Source organism: Bactrocera latifrons, unplaced genomic scaffold (assembly GCF_001853355.1).
Source record: "Bactrocera latifrons isolate USDA-ARS-PBARC rearing strain unplaced genomic scaffold, ASM185335v1 scaffold_74, whole genome shotgun sequence".
Taxonomy (NCBI): Eukaryota; Metazoa; Arthropoda; class Insecta; order Diptera; family Tephritidae; genus Bactrocera; species Bactrocera latifrons.
In genome coordinates this window covers 448,292-455,828 of record NW_017537423.1, presented here as the reverse complement: position 1 = coordinate 455,828, position 7,537 = coordinate 448,292, and the positions used below count along the sequence as shown (strand labels likewise).

The window sequence follows — 7,537 nt, the reverse complement described above, 5'->3', positions numbered from 1 at the left end:
GAAGCACTGGCGAGGCGCGGTGCCTGCGTTTCTCTTATAGCGCCAACTAGCAGACAGCTTCCCGCGAAATCAACATTTGACTGCTAAACTCTGGCCAGGCACGATGCTGGTTTACTTATATTGCCAACTGGCAGCCAGCTTCCCACGAATTTACCGTGTGACTTTCAAATCACATAACATAACGCGAGAGACTCCTCCCTTTTTCTGTCGTTAGGTCCATTTCAAAAAACTCCTGCTTTTATCAAAGATTATCTAAAGACCTTGCATGGGTGATTCTGAACCTTTCTTGTTCTCGTTATGGGTTTTTTCACACTGAATTCAGTTATATGGTAACACTGTCTTAAGGTAAATCGAACTTAAGTGAAATCAATTAAAATAATTGTAATGAAAAAGATTTATTTTTTACTACCAATTTAGAAAGATTTTATCTTGCCATTTGTATGCTCTGTTATTCTCCAGGGARAAAATGAAAATGAAAATTTATTGAAAAACAGCTAGATTGAGAAATTTAGTACTTGCAATAATTAAAAACATAGTTGGCAACATTGTCCTCTATTTCATAGCCCTCACTTGAGAGAAAGCGTCGTTTTAAGCATATTTGATTAAAAACCGAAGATTTGTAATACAATTTTAATTTTCTAAATTTTTGTATAATACAAAAATTAAATTTTCTTGGATAGGATTGTAGCCCATGCGATTTATGCAAATTTCACAATTTTTACTTTTTCGCTATGACTTCTAGTTCAGAAGTTATAAGCATTTTTCGCATATAAGCATTCGGAAGCTGCTTGCTAGATGGTCCTGGTCGCCTGGTAGAAATTTGGGATTTTGCCGCCAAATTTAATGCAATTTTTCTGCAGCGGCGGCGGATGCACCCAGAAACTGGCAAATGGTGTAGCATATGACGGAATTGCGGTACTGCATTTTCTGCAACGAAACCGGAAAATCGGAAGTTTGCAAAACGGAAACGGAAATAGTTCGATTGCGGAAGAAAGTGAGCGTGAGAATCGACTACTTTCGTTTCCCTTCCACAACTTCCTGTTTGTTGTTCTGACAGGAAGTGCGGTACAGTTATTTTTATTTCCGGTTTACAACTTTTTGGTTTTCGGGTATTTTATTTTTCGGTTTTAGCTCCCTTTTTCCGTTTTTCTAAATTTCGTTTCCGCTTACATTAGTTTCATTTCCGGTTTATAACTTCCTGTTTGGTTTTCGAACAGAAGCGGAAGTGAGAGTTTTTTCTGTTTGGTTGTGAAACATGAAATGTTTTAATTTTCGACCGAATGTTGGAAAACAGAATTTGTATCAATGATCGGAAGTGAGATTTGTATACTTTTCCGGCTTTTAGCTTTCTGTTAGACTTCCGGCTCGGATGTGCTTTACCGTAATTTCATTTCCGGTCGATATCCTGCTCTCCTTTTCGATCCGTGTATTTATCCGCTTCTGTGCTCCATTTTAGCCCTTTGGTATGACGCTTCGATTAACTACCAATGTTTTTAATAACATCATCGTGTTTATTATTTATTTTGTTTACTTAAATAGCCTCATATTCTACACCTTATTTGAAGTGGATTTCCAATTTTTATAATATAAAATAACTTTCTTTTCTTTCACAAAGTCGGCAAAGAGGCGCGTTACCCAAAATTCTTAAATCAACTTTTAGTTTAAACCTATGAAAGAAACAAATAATCACACGACTATTTGAAGAATAGTCTGCCAAGCTGTAATTTGCTTTTCTGAACAAAAATACTTCTAAATACCTTTCTGGGAAAGAAATGAATTAATTTTTCTCCACCTTATGTGTTGTGATGAATTGAGCTAGAATGGGAGCCCACCTGGGGCACATATCCAAACCATACACCGGTCTGTGGCATTTTTTTTTTATTTTTCACAAATTTTCTACATATTTTTTCGTTTGCACGCGGCCTTTGGCTGCTTTTGGCACGCGCGAGAAACCTGTTGCTGCACCAGACTCACGTGCCCACCGGCACAGAGGCGCACACTGGGTGTAAGCGTCGATTGCATGTGTGTCACGACTTCGCCCGTCGCTGGCTTTTGCACATTTTTAAGGCGGCCAGCAAAAGTTTCCAGAGCAGCGCTAGAGCTTACAGGCAGCAAATTCACTCTGCTTGCTAATTGAACCGAAACCGAAGCGATGGCATGATGACCTCATTTTGTGTTTTTGCTCAACAATATCAGCGGCAATTCCTGTAGTTTCTAGTGTCTGATTTTATCTACGACCAGTTCTTGCACCTGTTGCGCTGGCATTTGGGCTGCCAGTATTCAGCGGCCGTGCTTAGATGGGCCGATTGTCAGTTGCTACCGCGTGAAAGCTAGCAGAAATTGTGTAGGAGACCCAGCGGGCCAATGGAAATTGATGAGAATCATTTTACTTTAATATTGGCGAATGAGCTGATTTACACAAATTGGGACAAAGGAAGTCAAGTAGTCAATAAAAGACTACAAAAAAGCTTCTGCAACAAAAAAATTTTGTGAAAGAATGATTAAACAAGAGTGCGACAACCAACAGCAACAAGAAACGTTTTACGATTTTGACAATTACGTAAATCCGACTGTATTAATAGTCTGTTCGTCTTGATTGAAGTATAAGACAAGCAGCTTTGATTTCCGATAGTCTAGTTATTTAAGTTCCAAACCTGTATGTATCTAGGCTTGAAATTGACCTTAACCTTCCCTCTATTCTTATAATTTATTTTAATTAATAATCATAAAACCAGTTTCCCTAGTATAACTTCGAATTTCCCAATAAATATATTGATTCCCATATTATTCGTGCAAAAGAGTACAGTTGTGTCGAAAATATTGAAAACGGACATCTGATAACGGCACCTAATAACAATAAGCAATTTTTTTTAATAATGAAAATAACGGTCTTCTGCTGAATTGCAGCTTTCTTTTAAGAATTCGTGGTCAAATAGTAGTTTCGCCGGCGATTCTATTTGTTGCAATCATTTTCCACTATTGTTGCATTTGTGTTCCCGTTGTTCGCTGTTGTTTTTGTTTTTGCTCAGCTCAGCTCAGCTGCTGCTTTGCCAATTTTCTATCTGCCACTTTTCTGCCAAATGTTGAATATCAACTTCAAAGAACTATTTATGTGTTCTTTTTTGCTTTTGTTTTTGTTTTGTCTGCCAACCAAAAGCGGTCAGGTTGCAAGAGCTACAACAGCAACAACAACGACAACTACAACACAACAGAGAGACTCGTTTGTTTATGTGGAGCAACCGTTGCCGCAGTAGCTGTTGTTGCCATTGCGGCTAAAAGTAAGTCAGTGGGTTCTGGAGAATGCGCCAAGCCATTGCCAGCTAGCTGCAGTTGTTGCTCTTGTTGTTGCAACGAACATAATAATAATAAACATGTTGCTGGCCTTCATAATTGACTGTTAAAATTGAAGGTTCCACACCGCCAGCGAAGGAAGCGAAATTTTTTGCCTATCTTTGCGGAGCTTGCGCGGAGATTTCAGTGTCATTGCATTCAGCAGCACTGTTTGCTTGTAACTCTAATTTGAATTTCTCGCTTTTTTTACTGTTTTATATTTCTATATTCTGTCAATTTAGCCAAATCCATTTGTATAAACGCGAACTACTTGTACTCTTGACTGGCTTACTCAGATGTTGCTTTAGCAAGAAGTGGTGTGTTTCGGTGGCACCAAGCTTTTTTGGAGGGCGGGAAGAGGTCACTGACGAAGACCGTGCTGAGAGACCTGCGATTTCGACAAACACCGACAATGTGATTCGCGTACTCAAAGTTTTTAACTCAGATCATCGTCTTCCATTAATTTGTTCCTCCTGAACAAACCATCGACGCCAAGTTTTACGTGGAAGTCCTCAAGAGACTCAAACGAAGGGTCAATCGGGTCCGACATCGCAGCCGATTGAAAGCTGCACCACGACAACGCTCCGGCTCACGTCGCCTTTCTTGTGAACAGCTACCTAACCAAGACCGACATCCCAACGCTTCCGTGAAGCATATATAGTATATAGCTGCATATAAACCGACCGATCAAAATCAAGATATATTTTAATACCCTTTTATGCAATAAGAAATGCACCTGTGCAGGGTATTACAGCTTAGCTGCACACGAAGTTAATATTTTTTGATTTTCTTATCTTTAAATATTTTACTTATATTTTATTATATTATTTCTTTAAACGATTTATTTTTTTTTTTTTTGCAAGATTCAACTATTTTTGTAACTGCCTTATTGGTTATTTTTTGTTTTGTTTTTATTTTTTCTTTTTTCAATACCACAGTTGCATGCGTTTTTTGTAGTCGTTGGAGAGATTCCAAGTTGTTATTGTGGCTGCCTACTTATGTTATAAAGACGAACAGTTCAATTGCTTTTCCGTTTGCAGCTTCTTAGGTTTGCTGTTGTCAGTTTACACTGTTGTTATTGTAATAGTTTATTTATTGCAATTGAATTTGTAATTAAAAAGCTCCGCACAATTTTCTTACATTTTTACAATACGCCTTCCCTTCGCTTCGTACGCTGTTTTTCTTTGCCGCCGCCACTTTTCTCTGCGCTCATTTCATTCCTCATTCATTTCATTGCCGCTGCGGTCGCAAATGTGGCATTGTCATCACGAATGTGGCATTGCTGTTTCTGTCAGATGGCGCGCGTTGTGCGCAACATCTGCTTCAACGACAGGATTTATGTCTAGGTTAAAGCAGAACACTAATAATCGGGTCACGATGTTTACACAAATTTTCTTTGCGGCACAACATAACACTCTGACAATAATTCGCTAATAGGTAGTGCCAAAACTTGAATAAAAAATGTCATTAATTGACTTTTGAAGGTTTACATGGGGCTTGCAGCTGGAGGGTTTACGGAGCCGACAACAAGATTCCACGTCTTAGCAGCGCTTCCTATAACTATTTGTGAAATGCTTACACTTATTGCTTATACAAAGATAATAAATTATGGCAACCTATAAACAGATACAATATACCCATAAACACATATACATACATTTCAAAACAAAGTTAAAATTCTCATCAAACTTAATGATAAAGTCACTCTAAGGCGGCATGAGAATAATTTTTATATTAAAATTTTAGAAATAATGTGATAAAAAATCATTGGAAATTTCATAATAATTCACTTACCATATAAAATTCAGTGCTTTATGGTTAAAAAAAACCTTTTCTCATAATTGGTTGCTTTTTCGTTTGATAGTATAGTTTTGTGTAGTTTTTTAATTTTTGCACTTTGTTTTACATATTCACTTATTTTTTGTTGTACTTTAATGAATATAAAGTATAATATATATTTTTTTAAATTTATACTACATATTGGGAAAAAATTAATTTATATTTCATAATTTTTTTTATTTTTTTGTATATTTTTTTTATAATTATACTGATATTTGGAATAAAATTATATTATATTTTTAAATTTATTTATTTTTTTTTTATTTCTTTTAAGGTGTGAATTTCTATATTTTTTAGATTTTTTTATTTGCATTTTTTTTTTTTTTTTKTAAATTGGTAAAGTGGTATTTTTATTCCAAAGCTTGAAACAGTAAAAGGAAGGCTAATTGCAGCCTTTAATTTGCTTTTGTCACTTATTCTGCTCAAAAAAAGTTAGCTGAATAAACAGCTGAATGCGTAAGCGCTTTAAAGTTAATCAAAAGCGCTGAAGGTTGTACATAACTGGCTTTTCAGGCCTTTTGACACGTTAGCTGAATAGACTGCTGAATGCCCAATCGGTTTGAGATTAAATCATCCCGCTGAAACAGTTAATAACGTACATAAATTCAGCAAATAACAACTATAATTGATATTCGAAGCTTCGGTGCTAGTCGCAGTTATTAGATTAACTTTTCAATCAAAATTTAGTCTATATATGACTCGAGTACCGAAAAATACTTCACAAAATAACTTCTCGGATTAAGTCAGAAGCTTAGAAGCATATTGGGGTAAGAAAGGACGTTGCTGAAATCTAACAGATTCTGAAAAAAGTACTTCCGTAGTTTTAATTGGCTTATTTATCAAATAATTTGACAACTTTTAAAGCTTTTGGTGCTTAAACACTGAAATTGTTTTGAAAAATAATAATAGTGTATAATTTCAATCGAAGCTAATGAACCGGGTTTATGCTGTCTAAGTCACCTGTTTATTAAATCGTTAGAAAAGGTTAAACAGAGAAAAAATAAAGCATTTGTCAGACGTAGAGGGGATAGAGAGCATTTGATTACCCCGGAAGTCTTATGAAGTTTAAGATAGTTGGTTTTAACTTAACTCTGTGTTTAACCTGTTGTCAACCCCACTATTTTTTATAATGCACCTCATTTATCTTCCTCTTCTTTTTCATAGAGTTTCGCGTTAATCATTACAACTGTCGTCAAGGTGGCAGCGCTCTCGTGCTGCGCAATCTCACCCTCGTTCCACGCCTGGCTCGCCGTGCTCGTGCTGCTGATGAACTCCGGCTTGAATCCGATAGTATATACGCTCACCACGGCGGCGTTCAAGCAGTATCTGCTGCCAAGCGGTGCCCATCTCCTGCTCACTGATGACCGATCCGCGCTCACAGACGCAAGCCGCCTTCGACTCGAACCTCAGCATGAGTTTGGGCCGCTTCAGTAGCAGTTTTAGCAGCGAGATTCCTTCACTTCTTTGTTCATAAAAAAATATTAACTAGATAGTTTTTAAGGCGCAAGTTGGCAATAAGCCTCAAGTTCGAAAGAAGTATAATTTTTTACAAAATAGAAAAAAAATTAGTTTAAAAATGTTTTTGAAGCCAAAGAGAGTTTCAGAATTTCATATTAAGATATTTACATTATAAATTGCAAAAAGGCAAACCGGACTTCTCCACGTATTTATTAAAAAATAAAAACTTTTATAGTAGCTTGTTGCGCTAAGCCAACGTATGTTGTGATATTTCTGGTATTATCCATACATATTACACTAATGTAAAAAAATAGTTTTGTAATTATGTAAATATATACTTTTATGGACATAAGATATTAATAATAAATACTTTTAACTTTGACTGTATGAACAAATAATTTACTCATGTGTACATAAGTATATCAAAAACTGCTTAAAACTGTTTGTAAATTTGGTAACTTTATTGAAAAAAGAAAATAAAATTTATATAAGCAGCGTGTTATAGTCGATTTTTAATATAAACGACTATCGAAATTTGTTAGTTTTATAGTAAGTGAAAATTGTTGTAAAATGCTTTTACATAAATAAAGATTGTTTTGAAATTGTTTTTGGTTTAATTTTTTTGGATCAAAATTACTACAAAATTGCGCTGAAAGTGCAATGAGAACTCCCAAAGTATTTTAGTAAAAAAAATGCTACAAATCGTTTAAAATATATTATGTATATTACACAAACTAACTCGCAAGCACTACCGTTATATTCCAGCATTATTTGCTAATACTAACCCAAGAAATTCCCATGTTTTAGCGACTTTTTCCGTGAAAACCGTCGATTTGAATAACATTTTTAATTCTAAAAAATGTTACGTARTAGCAATTTTTAATTTTGTCCAATAGACTTATAGCCCATG

General features: G+C 35.5%; 2 protein-coding genes across 9 annotated transcripts in view; one reads left to right on the top strand and one right to left on the bottom strand.

The window, feature by feature from the left end:
• LOC108976199 (protein ORD) overlaps window positions 1-7,537 on the top strand; it is a 55,652-nt gene that overhangs the window by 42,914 nt on the left and 5,201 nt on the right. For 5 of the 6 annotated variants that reach the window (XM_018945139.1, XM_018945136.1, XM_018945140.1 and 2 more), the window contains one exon: window positions 6,334-7,088. The exons of the other annotated variant lie outside the window; for it this stretch is intronic. The gene's annotated coding sequence lies outside the window, so the exon portion shown is untranslated. Of the gene's footprint in view, window positions 1-6,333; window positions 7,089-7,537 lie in introns of those variants that run through there. 6 annotated transcript variants of the gene reach the window in all.
• LOC108976193 overlaps window positions 1-7,537 on the bottom strand; it is an 80,117-nt gene that overhangs the window by 68,209 nt on the left and 4,371 nt on the right. For 2 of the 3 annotated variants that reach the window (XM_018945128.1, XM_018945121.1), the window contains exon 1: window positions 5,125-5,227. The exons of the other annotated variant lie outside the window; for it this stretch is intronic. The gene's annotated coding sequence lies outside the window, so the exon portion shown is untranslated. Of the gene's footprint in view, window positions 1-5,124; window positions 5,228-7,537 lie in introns of those variants that run through there. 3 annotated transcript variants of the gene reach the window in all.